Source organism: Erythrolamprus reginae, chromosome 10, assembly GCF_031021105.1.
Source record: "Erythrolamprus reginae isolate rEryReg1 chromosome 10, rEryReg1.hap1, whole genome shotgun sequence".
Taxonomy (NCBI): Eukaryota; Metazoa; Chordata; class Lepidosauria; order Squamata; family Dipsadidae; genus Erythrolamprus; species Erythrolamprus reginae.
In genome coordinates this window covers 3,521,040-3,537,642 of record NC_091959.1, presented here as the reverse complement: position 1 = coordinate 3,537,642, position 16,603 = coordinate 3,521,040, and the positions used below count along the sequence as shown (strand labels likewise).

At 42.1% G+C, this 16,603-nt stretch overlaps 1 protein-coding gene across 4 annotated transcripts in view; it reads left to right on the top strand.

Annotated features, from left to right (window-relative positions):
- The first annotated feature begins 34 nt into the window (after window positions 1-34).
- The window catches only part of HMG20A (high mobility group 20A), a 51,955-nt gene continuing 35,386 nt past the window's right edge, over window positions 35-16,603 (top strand). Inside the window, exon 1 of one of the 4 annotated variants that reach the window (XM_070762817.1) lies at window positions 35-177. The gene's annotated coding sequence lies outside the window, so the exon portion shown is untranslated. The other 3 variants (XM_070762816.1, XM_070762819.1, XM_070762818.1) reach the window with 3 other exon arrangements.

The window sequence follows — 16,603 nt, the reverse complement described above, 5'->3', positions numbered from 1 at the left end:
GGTGGGTGAGTGGATGGGCGGGGCTTAGGGAGGCGGACAGCGCCGGGTGTGTGCGTGGGGGGGGGACGTTAATGCGAGCGTCGCACGTGTCGCCCAATCTCTCTTCTTCTCCAGGCGAGGAGAGGGGCGCGCCTTCCCTTCACAACCAATCAGCTCCTCTGCCTGCTTCGGAGTCGGGTAAGCGCGGAGGAAAAGGGGGTGAAAAAAAACACACCACCAAAAATATCAACCACGCCAATCCGAGAACTACGATCCCCGGCATGCTCTGCGTATCTTTCCACTCCAGCGCGAGAGATCCTTCCGCCTCGGGCCGGAAAAATAATCCCACCGTTGTTTTTTGGATTAGAATTCCTTTATTTTTTTTGTGGGGGGAGGTTGTAACAATCCTCTCAGAACTCGTCAAGACGAGGAGCTGGGTTATTTCCCCCCTCCCGGGAGATACACGAGGGAGGAGAGGCGGAGGGATCCAAGGGGGCGGCGAGAGGGCCGAGTGTCTGAGGGGGGGGGGGGGGGGGGAAGAGAAAGAGAAAGAGAGGATGGAGGCGCCTGAGTGGGGGTGAAGGGGGCAGGAGTCTCTAAGGGAGCCCCCTCCCCGTCCCGCCCTTCTGCAACAGGTCAGTTTCCGGGGGGGGGGGAGAGAGAGAAGGAGGAAATGTGCAGCCCCCCCTTCCACCTGAGGAGAATGCCTGAGGAGAATGCTGACAGGAATCTTGGGGAGGGGGCTCCTTCCCCCTGATTCTTCCCTTTCCCGCCTTTTGAACAAAGCACATCCATTGGGGGGGGGCTGCCATTCCGCTCCCCCTCTCAAAACCCCGCGGATTCCTTTTCTACCATCATTTATTATCTTGTGTCTTTCCCCCCCCCCGCACCCTGGCTGCCCCCTCCTCATCCAGAGCCCTCCCTCCTTCCCAGAGGCTGCTTCCGGGGAGGGGGTCCACATCAGGTGGGAGAGCCCCCCCAAAATAGCTCTCTCTCTTGGGAGAAGCACATAATAGAGAATGCAACTCTAGGTTTGTGGTTTTATTAGATATCTTCTAGTTAAGTGTGTGTATTGCCTACTGTCTGTCTTTGTTAGTTGCATATGGCTCGCTGTTATGGCCTTTGTTAAAAGGGCACGTTGTTTATTATTATTGTTGTTGTTGTTATTATTATTACTACTACTATCATCATCACCATCATCTGTTATGATCCCCCCCTCCCCTTTTCTTTCTTTTGCTCTTCTTTCCTTGGGGCCTTACTCCCTTCAGTGTTTTTTTTTTTTAATGTTTAGAACAAGCCCAGCAAAGTGAAGAGTCACTTTCATGAGATGGGGGAGGGGTCTACATCAATTTAATAGAGATAAATGGATGGATGGATATATGATAGGTACATAGATGAAAGGTGGATATAGAAGGTAAGGGGAGTAGGTAGATAGATAGATCTATAGATAAATTGATACAGTAGATTCATAGAGAAGATAGGTGGGTGGATGCCTGGATAGATAGATAGAATATATAGATGGATGGATGGATGGATGGATAGATAGATAGATAGATAGATAGATAGATAGATAGATAGATAGATAGATAGATAGATAAGAGATAAGATATGAACTTAGCAAAGTCTGTGCTCTACTTTTTGGGGAGACTTGAGGATCCAGAATGGGTGAACGTACCTGGCTGGAGAAGAATTTTGGAGTGATTTCTTTATTTTTATTTTTTTATACAGACAGCCCAACTGTTTTCCCTCTCAGAGTGTCAAAATCACAAAATAAAAAAGGCCTCTGAGGGCTGCCGGAAACAGACTGTGGGTTGCATGCTATCCTGTGGTTGCCACTCTGTCCTGGTAGGAAAGCTATCAAGGGGCTGTTCTACCTTGAAAGAGGAGTTGGTCTTATTATTATTATTATGTATGAATTGTATGCTTTGCACCCCTCCCAGCAACTCTGTTTAGTTCATTAATTATATAAGACATTAACCAGTAACTTTAACAAGAAAGAAATTTGACATTCTATCACCTCCGTTTGTTTCCCCAGCTTTAAATCACAGTGTTTCTATTTAATGAATGCCTAGGGTGGAACTCTTGTTGCCTTAATTGTGGGTAGAGTTTTCCTGAAGTTGCCCTCTGTGTTCTTACCACTTGGTGTTTTAAATTGTTTGGATATTTGTGTTTTGGCCTAATTAAGTTGGAACATCCTTTGCATGCATTCCATGTCCCGGTAAGATACCGTAGAAAGATAATGTTCAAATACTTTCAAAATAATCATGTCATGTGGCATCTCGACTTTGTGCTTTTTAATGACTGATGCAGCTTCTTGCATTATAAATATACGCGTCCTTTGCAGACAATGCAGGAGCACGTCTTAAAGTAACTTCTCTCTCTGCTTTTTGGAAGATTATTTATTTATTTGGAGCTGGCTTGGCGGATGTGCTCACTGAGTGCTCACTTTATAGAGCTGGTTTGGCGGATTTGTGTATGCTCTAGAGCTGTGATGGCGAACCTATGGCACATGAGCCACAGATGGCATGCGGAGCCATATCTGTTGCCACATGAGCTGTTGCCCCACCGGCAAGTTGATTTTTGGCTTATGCAGAGGCTCTGGGTGGGCCTTATTGGCTTCCAAGGGACCTCTAGGTGGAGGGGTGGGCGAAAAATGGGCTTATCAGACTCACCAGAAGTCGGGAAATTGACTGCTTGCAGCCTCCAGAGGGCCCCCGGTTATGACCTATAAAGCCCTTCATGGCACCGGACCAGAATATCTCTGGGACTGCCTTCTGCCGCACAAATCCCAGCGACCAGTTAGGTCCCACAGAGTTGGCCTTCTCCGGGTCCCGTCGACTAAACAATGTCGTTTGGCGCGACCCAGGGGAAGAGCCTTCTCTGTGGCGGCCCTGACCCTTTGGAACCAACTCCCCCCAGATATCAGAGTTGCCCCCACCCTCTGTGCCTTTCGTAAGCTCCTTAAAACCCACCTCTGTCGTCAGGCATGGGGGAATTGAGACTTTCCCTGCCCCTAGGCTTATAACATTTATGCATGGTATGTTAGTATGTATGATTGGTTTTAAATTGAGGTTTTAAATTAACTTAAATATTAGATTTGTTTACATTGTATTATTATTGCTGTGAGCTGCCCCGAGTCTGCGGAGAGGGGCGGCATACAAATCTGATTAATAAATAAATAAATAAATGGGAGAGGCCATTTTTGCCCTTCCCAGACATTGGGTAATGAGTGTGGGCACTCACACATGCGCAATAGCGCACGCATGCTTGCGCTTTTGGCACCCAAGGGAAAAAAGGTTCATTATCACTGCTCTAGAGACTACTCAGAAACTATCTGTATTGTCTGCTAATCGGTGTCCCAGTATTACCTGTAATATAGGTAGTCTTCAACTTAACAACAGTTCATTTAGTGACTGTTCAAAGTTACCATAGCACTGAAAAACGTGACGCTATTTTTTAACACAACCACTGCAGCATCAAATTTTGGATGCTTGGCGACCGGTTCATATACAAAACGGTTGCCCAAGGGGGTTATGTGAACCACTTTTCCAACCTTCTGACAAGCAAAGACAATGGGGAAGCCAGATTCATTAAACAAACATGTTAGTAACTTTAACAACTGCAGTGATTCACTTAGCAAATGTGGCAAGAAGGCATGAAACAAAATTCACTTAACAAATTCTCTCTAAGGCAGTGTTTCCCAACCTTGGCCACTTGAAGAGATCTGGACTTCAACTCCCAGAATTCCCCAGCCAGCGAATGCAAGGAACCTAAATTTTGGCCCAGTTGTGATCATACGTTGAGGACTACCTGTGTTTCTTAAATGTTGTGGCTCTCTGCGTGCCATTTGCCAAGTATCAAGTTGTGAAATGAATGCTCTTTCCAGAATTCTGTTATGCAATATATTTGCATTTGTCCTAGTTGCAAGCTATTTGTTGAACATAATAGGAATTCATTTCATCCAAGTGGTTTACAGTATATTAATGATTTATTCAAAGACGTGTATAATGCTTTCCATAAAGCAAATTCTTAAACAGTGAACAGGAAGTAATAGGAACCAGAGAAATGTATTTTACAATTTATAATTCTAATAATACTGATCAGGACGTAATTTACCAGTTGATATGTTTATGATTGTAAGCTATTTGGATATCACTTTTCCCTTCGGTGCTGTGATTTAGGAAGCAAACAAGAGAAAAGCCATGTTTTTGTAGGGTGAATAAGCAGTCTTCTCTCATTTTTATCACCAATCTTAGAAAAGGAATTCTTGGGAAAGGAATTCTGTTGTTGGGCAGTAGTTTTTCCTAAGGTAAAGCACTTAAACATACTTTTTGCATTCTCTGGGTGATTTCTTTTCCAGATGGTCTGATGGAAAAACAAGTATATGCAGCTGCTTGTACTTTTTCTTCTGAGAGTTCTTGGATTTGCTCAATCTTTAAGGAATGAGAGAATCTATAACTTGGGGAGAACCTGCCAGAATGATAATCACGGCATTTTTCTTTGCTCCTTGCAGTGTTATGAGCCCAATTTGCAATTCCCTGAAAATTATTTATTTATTTATTTATTTATTTATTTATTAGATTTGTATGCCGCCCCTCTCCGGAGACTTGGGGCGGCTAACAGCAACAATAAAGCAGTGTACAATAGTAGTCTGATGTTAGAAACAATTAAAAACCCATTAATATAAAAAACCAAACATACATACATACATACCATGCATAGAATTGTAAAGGCCTATGGGGAAGAGGGTCTCAATTCCCCCATGCCTGATGGCAGAGGTGGGTTTTAAGCAGCTTACGAAAGGCAAGGAGGGTGGGGGCAATTCTAATCTCCGGGGGGAGTTGGTTCCAGAGGGCCGGGGCTGCCACAGAGAAGACTCTTCCCCTGGGTCCCACCAAGCGACATTCTTTAGTTGACGGGACCCGGAGAAGATCCACTCTGTGGGACCTAACTGGTCGCTGGGATTCTTGCAGCAGAAGGCGGCCCCTGAGATAATCATTGGAATATTGGAAAGGCCAAATTCTCTCATATATTAAAATTTTCTCATTAGACAAGTATCCCCCATTGCAATTGGTTTGTTCTCAATGGCCAAAGGGAAATGCTGCTTTTGGCTATTATTACCCAAATGCTTGAGAGTAAAACTATTGAATGTAATGTGACTTACTTGGGAGGAATCGTGCATGGGAATACCAGCTCAATAGCTAATTAATATGACTTGACATGAAGAAGACATTCATGTTTTAAATAAAAATAATAAGTAACTAAGCTGCGAAGCCTCCTTCCTGTTTCAAAGCACATGGCGTTATTACTCATTGCATCTCTGGCTGTTTTGCGTTATGCAAAGAGTGACCACCATAAATGCGCATAAAATGCCTTTTATGGTAGCATTTAATCTTCAGCATAGTGTGAGATAATAAATTAGATGCTTGCCACAGCTGATTTTTGTACTGTTCCTAGCTGACCTCCTATCCCTGGAATGTTGTAAGTCATCTCAAAAGTGGGTAAGTTTTAGGCTCACAAAATTTACTTTGCTTTTGAGTAGACTCCTGAATGCCAGGGCCTATAGACTTTTCTTTTTTCTTTTACTAATTTATTTATTTATTTTATTTATTTATTTATTTTGTCCAACACACAATGAGGGTTTTAGTGGGTATATATCTATATACACATAGTAAAATACATGATGAAGGTTATAGAGGAGATACTCATAGTAAAATATATCTAAGAAATAATATATAGTAATATAACATATCAATGAAAGAGTAGAAGAAGAGATACAGTATAGGAATAGAAGAAAGGTATAGGAAATATAGGAGAGCAATTCTGAACCCAGGCGTTTGTTTCGGGCATCGTGGCTGAGCTGAAGTCAGCCCTACGTGGACAAACTCACCTCCCAGTTTTTCCAACTTCCATTATCATTTCAGCAGCCTGCACACACAGCAATCTGCCCTAATCTGTGCTGATTTACAAATCCTTGCAAATCTCCCTTGGATCTATTGCTTGTTAATCTCTGGGTTTTGCCATCTAAACATACACAATAACTAGCTTCTTTGGCGGTGTGGTCCAGCCCATTTGTATCTTAGAGAAAGTTAGTTTTGTAAACAGCATTTCCCGTGTGTCACCTGGCATTAATAATAATAATAATTTATTGGATTTGTATGTCGCCTCTCTCCGTAGACTCGGGGCAGCTAACAACAATGATAAAAACAGCATGTAACAATCCAATAATAAACACCTAAAAACCCTTATTATAAAACCAAACATACACACAAACATACCATACATAACTTGTAATGGTTTAGGGGGAAGGAATATCTCAACTCCCCCATGCCTGGCGGTATAAGTGAGTCTTGAGTAGTTTAGGAAAGACAGGGAGGGTGGGGGCAATTCTAATTAGCTCTTTCGGAGAGTTCTACAGATCTCACCCTTTTCTCTTTGAAGATGCTGGGGCCAAGATCTGTCTGTGCTCTCTGTACAAAACAGAGGGGGGGGGGGTTCAAGCAACGTCCTATTTATGTAATAACATCAGAGGTGGGCTGCTAAGGTGGAACGGGTGACCTGTGCTCGCCCCCATGGCTCTGAGTGCTAGCGTAGTCCAGTGCAATTCTGCTTCTGCACCTGCGCAGGTAGCGAAATCGCGTGCGGACACTAATAATGGGGATTATCAGTGAAATTGGCGGGGCTACCTTTGAAAAGTGTTCGGAAACTTCAGATCGTGCACAATGCGGCCGCGAGAGCTATCATGGGGCTTCCTAGATTCACTCACGTTTCTACAACACTCCGTGGCCTGCACTGGCTGCCGATCGGTTTCCGGTCACAATTCAAAGTTTTGGTCATGACCTTTAAAGCCCTTCATGGCATTGGACCAGAATACCTCCGGAACCGCATTCTACTGCACGAATTCCAGTGGCCGATGAGGTCCCACAGAGTTGGCCTTCTCCGGGTCCCATCGACCAAACAATGTCATTTGGCGGGCCCCAGGGGAAGAGCCTTCTCTGTGGTGGCCCCGGCCCTCTGGAATCAACTCTCCCCGGAGATTAGAACGGCCCCCACCCTCCTTGTCTTTCGCAAGTTACTCAAGACCCACCTATATCGCCAGGCATGGGGAAATTAAGATATCTCCCCCAGGCTTTCTTATATTTTATGTTTGGTATGTATGTGTTTTATGGTTTTTAAATTGTTGGGGTTTTTAATATAATTTTATTATTAGATTTGTTCCATTATTATACTGTTTTTATTATTGTTGTGAGCCAACCCGAGTCTTCGGAGAGGGGCGGCATACAAATCTAATGAATTGAATTGAGAAATATCAGGAAATTTGTGGAAAAAATGGAATAAATCAGGGGGAAAAAAACTGTATTAAAATGTTTAAAAGTCAGGGGGAAATCATGTTAAAAAAAACAACAGATCGCACCGCCTGGCACTGTCAAGCGAAAATGAGCATAACTGTGGCAACAACTTGCTTCCTCAGCTACCGATTTTTCTCCATAGCTTAGCCGTTTGGTATGACATTATCTACGGCCACGCCTTAATTAGATCGCAAGTTACAGGGAAATGTCAGGGAATTTCAAAATTATCCCCCCCCCCAGACTCCCTGTTCTCCTTATACTTTGTCCTGCAGTGGTGATCTTGAAATGTTTTACGAGAAAGCTTCAGGCCCGTATAAAGCAAATCGGGGATTAATATTGTATTATGAGAATCCTCCTATGAATTTAGTTTAATTTCACAGGAAGAATTATTTTAAATAACATGCTTCTGCAAACAGAAGGATGATGATCTGTGTTTAGCGATTTGAGGAATTCTTTACAGTACTTTAGAAGTTCTAATGTAAATATTAATCCAAGTTAGACTGTTGAGCAAAGGCATATTCCAAGTAATGTAGCCAGAAACTCCGACAGAAGTCAACACTGGCAAAAATAATTGAGTTCCCCTAGAGCCAAAGCACCTTGGCACTCCTTTGACAAACACGTTCCACACATCACACTGTGTATAATAAATATTGTGTACTTGTTTTTTGCTGAGTAAGCTAGGTGAACTCAAGGCAGCTGTTTAGATTGTTTACTGAATAAATCAAGCTTGATTTAGCCCAGTGGGGGCAATTCTCAACTTATGACCAGAATTGGAACCGGAATCTGTGTGGTTAACGTGAGGCGGTTGTGAAATGAGCCGTATTGTGACCATTTTCCCACACAGTGTTGGTCATTGGGATCATTGAAGTTATTTAGTGAACCAAGTGGTCATTAGGCAAATTTGGCTTCCCCCATAGCCTTTGCTCGTCGGCAGCTGGCTGAGAAGGACACAAACGGTGGTCAAGGGACCCAACCCAGCCGCAACCATCTTCTGATATATGAACAACTGTGAAATGCCCACATTTTTATCTCATAGATATTTATTTGTTATTTATTTATTTTATTTATTGGATTTGTATGCCGCCCCTCTCCGGAGACTCGGATATGATGCGGTGGTTGGATGGTGAATCACTTTTTCAGGGCTATCGTAAATTTGAACATCCACTAAACAAATGGTTGTAAGTTCAGGGCTACCAGTATGTGAACATGTACACTCGGGTAAAAGAACTAGAGCAGTGATGGTGAACCTATGATATGGGTTGCCCTAGCTCAGCTCCAATGTGCATGTGTGCCGGCCAGTTGATTTTTGGCTCACACAGAGGCTCTGGGTGAAACACGAGCATTCTGGGCCCACCAGAAGTTGGGAAACAGGCTATTTCCGGCCTCCAGAGGACCTCCGAGGAAGCTGTTTCCGCCTTCCCGAGGCATTGAATTATAGGTGTGGGCACTTAGGCATGCGCGAGAGTGAATGCGCATGCTCTTTCGGCATCTGAGGAAAAAAAGGTTCGCCATCACTGAACTAGAGGCATAGATTCCTCTTATTCACTGGTTTCACGGGTCCAAAGACGGGCTGCAAGAATGGTGGAAGGTCTTAAGCATAAAACGTATCAGGAAAGACTTCACGAACTCAATCTGTAGAGTCTGGAGGACAGAAGGAAAAGGGGGGACATGATCGAAACATTTAAATATGTTAAAGGGTTAAATAAGGTTCAGGAGGGAAATATTTTTAATAGGAAAGTGAACACAAGAACAAGGGGACACAATCTGAAGTTAGTTGGGGGAAAGATCAAAAGCAACGTGAGAAAATATTATTTCACTGAAAGAGTAGTAGATCCTTGGAACAAACTTCCAGCAGACGTGGTTGGTAAATCCACAGTAACTGAATTTAAACATGCCTGGGATAAACATATATCCATCGTAAGATAAAATACAGGAAATAAATAGTATAAGGGCAGACTAGATGGACCATGAGGTCTTTTTCTGCCGTCAGTCTTCTATGTTTCTATGTTTCTATTATTCTGTTCCTCTCCGGGACCTTGTTGTAGTACAACAGTGCATCTCAACCCTGGAAGCTTCAAGATGCCCTACAGCTTGTTTTTACTCATTTCCCATTATTTAGCATCTCGTTAGTCAGCATCCTCTGGCAGCTATCTTGGTATAATTTGGAAGGACGCTGCCGCCTGGGAAGTCTTTTAAAAGTTCTGGCGAAAGGAGTGAGATCCTACTTCCTGCCATTCTTCCTCCCGTCAGTACACTGGTTTTCCTACCTACCAGAAAATCTCGGCTGAGCTCAACGGTTAAAATCTCCAGTTTTAGAAAAGCTTTAAAGAAGGCCGTCTTACGTGTAAGATTTCGAACGGTGGTGGTGAACCTATTTTGGTTCACATGCCAAAAGGGGGGGACGCTGTGTTTGTGCCCACACCCATAATTCCATGGGGGGGGGCCATGCATGCACGTGTGCCCACCCCACTCCTGGAACACAATGGCATGCCTGTTTTTGCACTCTGCCCAAGCTCCACGGTCTTTCTAGGAGCCTTGGGAGGGTGAAAACAGCCTCTCCCCCCCAAGGCCCTCTTGAGGCCCAAAATGGCCTGTTTTCCAAGGAGGATTTGGCAAATGGTCCATTTCTGGCCTCCGGAGGGCCTGGGGGAGGGAGGCTGTTTTCACTCTCCCAAGGCTCCTAGAAAGAACGAAAAATGGGCCTTCCTAATAATAATAATAATAATAATAATAATAATAATAATAATAATAATAATAATGATAATAATAATAATAATTTATTGGATTTGTATGCCGCCCCTCTCCGTAGACTCGGGGCGGCTAACAACAATAATAAAAACAACATGTACAATCCAATAATAAAAAACAACTAAAAACCCCTATTATAAAACCAAACATACACGCAAACATACCATGCATAACTTGTAATGGCCTAGAGGGAAGGGCTATCCCAACTCCACCATGCCTGGCGGTATAAATGAGTCTTGAGTAGTTTACGAAAGACAGGGAGGGTGGGGGCAGTTCTAATCTCCAGGGGGAGTTGGTTCCAGAGGGCCGGGGCCGCCACGGAGAAGGCTCTTCCCCTGGGGCCCGCCTCCAGGTGCTGGAAACAGCCTCTTTCCTGACTCCCAGTGGGCCCAGAAGGCCCAAAACTCAGCTGGCCGTCGTACGCATGCACGCCTGACCTCAGCTCACACGCCCACCGATATGGCTCCGTGCGCCACTTGTGTCACGCGTGCCATAGGTTTGCCGTCACTGATTTAGAAGAATCTGGGATTGTAACATGATTATTCAGTGTTATATTTACAAGGCAAATGTGTTGTTGTCAAAACTAGCCCACGTTAAGGAAACCAATCTCGCTCGGTCTTTTATCAACATGTAACTTCTTTGGAGTTTTTCCACTTTCGCTGCAATGGATAAAAATAAGAAAGTTTTGGTTTTTGCAGCCACCACTTTGAAATATATGTTTGTCATTTGAGAGGAGGGGGATTGTCATGGTTTTGCCTCAACATTGAGTGGGTCTGTCTATTTGGTGATTGACATGCTTATTTATTTATTTATTATTTAGATTTGTATGCCGCCCCTCTCCGCAGACGGGGCGGCTCACAGCAGGATACAACAATTCATGACAAATCTAAATATAATTTAAAATATTTAAAAAACCCCATTTACTAAACAAACATACACACAAACATACCATGCATAAATTGTACATGCCCGGGGGAGGTGATTCAGTTCTCCCATGCCTGACGACAAAGGTGGGTTTTAAGGAGTTTACGAAAGGCAGGGAGAGTAGGGGCAGTTCTAATCTCTGAGGGGAGTTGGTTCCAGAGAGTCAGGGCCGCCACAGAGAAGGCTCTTCCCCTGGGGCCCGCCAACCAACATTGTTTAGTTGACGGGACCCGGAGAAGGCCCACTCTGTGGGACCTAATCGGTCGCTGGGATTCGTGTGGCAGAAGGCGGTCTCGGAGATATTCTGGTCCAGTGCCATGAAGGGCTTTAAAGGTCATAACCAACACTTTGAATTGTGACGATAGAATTAAAAAATATGGTGATTAAAAGAATATAATGCAAGCAGAATTGAGCTCCTTTAAGTAAAAAGTGGATATAAGTAGTCTTCAATATACGACCCCCAGTTGAACCCAAAATCCAGGTTGCTAAGTGAGAAATTTGTTCTTTGCCTTATTTTGCAACTTTTCTCACCACAGTTGTTAAATGAATCACTGCAATTCCCGAATTAGTAACCCTGTTGTTAAGCGAATCCGCCTTCTCTATTGACTTTGCTTGCCAGAAGGTCGCAAAAGGGCTTTGTTCACATGACAATGGGACACTGCAATAGTCGTAAATGGGAGTCAATTGTCAGGCGGCCGAATGTAAACCATGTGACCGGGGGGAGGGATTCTGCAATGGTCATAAGTGTGAATAATGCTCATAAGTCACTTTTTACAGTTACATTGTAGTCACTAGATGAATTGTTGTAAGTCGAGGACTACCTCTAAGGCAGGGGTGCCCAAACATGGCAACTTTAAGACTTGGGGACTTCAACTCCCAGAATTCCTCAGCCAGCACCCAACCTTGGCAACTTTAAGATTTCCGGACTTCAACTCCCAGAATTCTCCAGCCAGCTACTCTGGCTGGGGAATTCTGGGAATTGAAGTCCACAAGTCTTAAAATTGCCAAGTTTGAAGACTTCTGCTGTAAAGGCTATTCAGGAGAAAACTGCAGATCGTGAGCTGATTTTATGGGATGTTTTAAACTTGCTTGGGTGGAGGCAGATAATGCAATCCCATCTCAGAACATTGTTTTGAAGAAAAAATCTGTGTCATAATAGGGTGTTGGACTGGAACTTTCTGCCCTTCTCTCAAATGAGCTCATTGCTAACCTTCCAAATGCAAATAATCTGTTATAACTATTTATAAAGATAATGATATACACAGACAATTAAAAGTATGCATCATATTTCCAACTATTCCAGTGTTGCGTTCGGCTTTAAAAATAAATTCTGAACAAACGGGGAATTCGGGTGTGTGAAAAATGAAGACTATTCCTTCAACTGTCTGTGTGTATGTCTGGTTTAATAATGGGTTTTTAATTTTTAAAAAAATTTATTAGATTTGTTGTGAATTGTTTTATTATATGTTGTGAGCCGCCCCGAGTCTACAGAGAGGGGCGGCATACAAATCTAATAAATAAATAAACAAACAAATAAATAAACAAATAAATAAACAAACAAACTTCTGAAAAATGTGGGAATGGCCACATGTACATCTTTAACAAGGTCTACTTATATTGGAAGATATGATGCCGTTGTCATTGCTTTAATGCTATGATATGTAAGATTTGTTTATTCATAGAATGTATGTAATAGTAATGGCTGGAAATTAATTTGCAAAGGGCTAAAATCTGTCCACTAGCCTTTGGCAACGGTTGAGGAAAGAGACCGCTGTCTACTATTCTTTCCAAGAAAGAGAATTGTGAGCGGAAGCCCTGTCAAGGTGAGCTTTGCAATGTTTGGTGCACAAGCTAAGCTTAGAAATAAAATTAATAGGTAGTTCAAAAGGTATCTTAATTATTTCAGGTAACTTTGTCGGTGAAGTCTGGTTTTGTTTCCAAAACCCCTTTTATGTGTCAAACCTTTTTTATGCGCAAAAGTACATTTTGAAATATTAGAGCACTTATCTTTAATGCAAAGGGGACTTTTTGAATTTAAATTTCATTTATTTAATTTGCCACTGAGCATTTTAAAGTTCGGCATTAGGTTTCTTTTTTGCTCAGAGCTTATGTAACAGTTCTTGTTAAGTTCCCGAAATTCTGTTCTAAGAGCTTATTCCAGAGAAGCAATTACTGAGGGAACTCTATGAGGATATGTTTATGATGGTTTCAAAGCATACAGAGTGTAACTGAGTACATGGGCATTTTGAGCTTGTTCCCAGGGCTTAAACACACTGCTGTGAGTCTGAAGAGCAAATAAAGAATACATCTAAAGTATTATTATTATTTTAAAAAGATGATGTCGCAATAATGCAAAACTGCAAACGCTTAAACATTGCTTTAGTATGTATAGAAACATAGAAGACTGATGGCAGAAAAAGACCTCATGGTCCATCTAGTTTGCCCTTATACTATTTCCTGTATTTTATCTTAGGATGGATATACAGTATGTTTATCCCAGGCCTGTTTAAATTCAGTTACTGTGGATTTACCAATCACGTCTGCTGGAAGTTTGTTCCAAGGATCTACTACTCTTTCAGTAAAATAATATTTTCTCATGTTGCTCTTGATCTTTCCCCCAATTAACTTCAGATTGTGCCCCCTTGTTCTTGTGTTCACTTTCTTATTAAAAACACTTCCCTCCTGAACCTTATTTAACCCTTTAACATATTTAAATGTTTCGATCATGTCCCCCCTTTCCCTTCTGTCCTCCAGACTAGACAGATGGAGTTCATGAAGTCTTTCCTGATACGTTTTGTGCTTAAGACCTTCCACCATTCTTGTAGCCCGTCTTTGGACCCCTTCAATTTTGTCAATATCTTTTTGTAGGTGAGGTCTCCAGAACTGAACACAGTATTCCAAATGTGGTCTCACCAGCGCTCTATATAAGGGGATTACAATCTCCCTCTTCCTGCTTGTTATACCTCTAGCTATGCAGCCAAGCATCCTACTTGCTTTCCCTACCGTCCGACCATATGTTATAGCAAGGGTCTCCAACCGTGGCAACTTTAAGCCTGGCGGACTTCAACTCCCAGAATTCTCCAGCCAGCTGGTTGGGGAATTCTGGGAATTGAAGTTCTCCAGGTTGGAGGACTCCTGTGCTACAGTATATTTTTAGCAGTATTAAGATTAATTTAGCATAAATAAACTGGAAATTCTATTCTCTAGTAACTAGACGCAGATATTTGAGGATTACTGTCCATTGCCAATAGGAGAGCGAGCGATTGAGCTGAAGAATAGTTGAAGAAGGAGTAATATATGCTACTGTATGATGATATTCAATAGAATATTGTAATAATGAATCCCATTGTGTGTCTTTTTCCAGTAATTTTTGTGGTGACTTTGCAGAGAGACATACTTCCATTTAAAAAAAGCATAGCTGTTTAATGCTGATTAGTAATTCATACTCATAGAAACATAGAAGACTGACGGCAGAAAAAGACCTCATGGTCCATCTAGTCTGCCCTTATACTATTTCCTGTATTTTATCTTACAATGGATATATGTTTATCCCAGGCATGTTTAAATTCAGTTACTGTGGATTTACCAACCATGTCTGCTGGAAGTTTGTTCCAAGGATCTGCTACTCTTTCAGGAAAATAATATTTTCTCATGTTGCCTTTGATCTTTCCCCTAACTAACTTCAGATTGTGTCCCCTTGTTCTTGGGTTCACTTTCCTATTAAAAACACTTCCCTCCTGGACCTTATTTAACCCTTTAACATATTTAAATGTTTTGATCTTTTTCCTTCTGTCCTCCAGACTATACAGATGGAGTTCATGAAGTCTTTCCTGATACTTTTTATGCTTAAGACCTTCCACCATTCTTGTAGCCCGTCTTTGGACCCGTTCAATTTTGTCAATATCTTTTTGTAGGTGAGGTCTCCAGAACTGAACACAGTATTCCAAATGTGGTTTCACCAGCACTCTATATAGCGGGATCACAATCTCCCTCTTCCTGCTTGTTATACCTCTAGCTATGCATCCAAGCATCCTACTTGCTTTCCCTACTGCCCAACCACAGTGCTCACCCATTTTGAGACTGTCAGAAATCACTACCCCTAAATCCTGCCAATGCAATACTCAGATTGAGGAGTCCTTTTCCCCAAGTGCATGGTTTGGCAACCCATCCACTCTGGGAAATTGCAAACCTGCTACTGCATAGCAACAAGAAGTTTATTCAGAATTCTTACGAGTTTATGATTTTATGGGTTAGGGATGATCATTTGACCATATGGACGTCTGGCTGCCGTCTGGAAAGGAACTGTCCTGAAACCAACTGTGGTGATATTTGTTGTTAGAGCCATATAAAAACTTGTGAAATGTGTTCTTTCCCCTCCCCAGAAATTGTAATCTCTGTTTTAGTTATTGCTTTTGAACTTTCAGAATGGATGTTAAAATGGGAATTCTCTTTAACACTTCAGTCTCAGTTGCCTGCTTTAATTATCTCACTTCCCCAAATACTCAAAACATTTATTCCTGTGGCTTCTTGTGTTTCACCTTAATAATTTTACAACTACGCATTCTATTTTTTTTACTGACTTGATTACATAAAGAGTAAATAGAACGCTGTCTTTCCAGTCTTCCGAGCTTGTTTAAATGCAGTGCCTGCATATAAACACCATACTAAGCCTCGAATTATTGAATTGTTGAATAAACCACAATTGGCTGGATTCCTGCATCACGCTAAACCATGCAGTATGGATTACAAACCACATAATTGAGGGCACACTTATGTTAAGCCCCTACCAAACTACATCATAACCATAAAGTGGCGCCTTACCCAGCATTGTCTCACACTGATAAACTGCATAGTAGCTTTGAGTGATGTGTGAACCTGTTCTGTGTGTGAAGGGAAGGGAAGGAAAACTGGCCGGTCATTTAGCTAGACAGTCCTCAACCTACAACCACAATTGAGCCCCAAAATTTTGTCGCTAAGTGAAACATTTGTTAATTTTACGAGCTTTCTTCCCTCAATTGTTAATTGAATCACTGCAGTTGTAACACAAATTATTTATTATTTATTTATATATTGGATTTGTATGCCGCCCCTCTCCAAGCAACAACATACAGCTTTGGCCCGAAGTAATGAATGATTGATGGATGAATTTTTTATTTTATTTTGGGGTGTTATTCATTGTAAACTGTTTTTATTGTTGTATGCCGCCCATAGTCCATTTTGGAGATGGGCGGCTTATAAATAGAATAAATGGAATTGAATTGAATTGAGTCTCCGATTTATCCAAGAAAACAAGATTGAAATTCTTAAAGTTTAGGAAATTGATGGTTTCCTAAAAGTTTTGCTGGAACGTTAAAACAAGCACAAACTAAATTGTGCGAAATAACCTTTTGAAGTTCCTAATTTGAGTGACTCAGATGCCAGAAGCTCTGTTTATGAATGGAGAGAACAGATTTTAATCTTGCCAGAATGTGGAGTGTGACGATTAAAGAGATGGTGGGAGGCAGAACCACTTGAGCTCACATTGACTTTGGTGAGTCACGGACCCAAAGATTATTAGTTTTCTTGTTTCACCAAAATTCTCTGATGTTAGCAGTGCTTCGCTT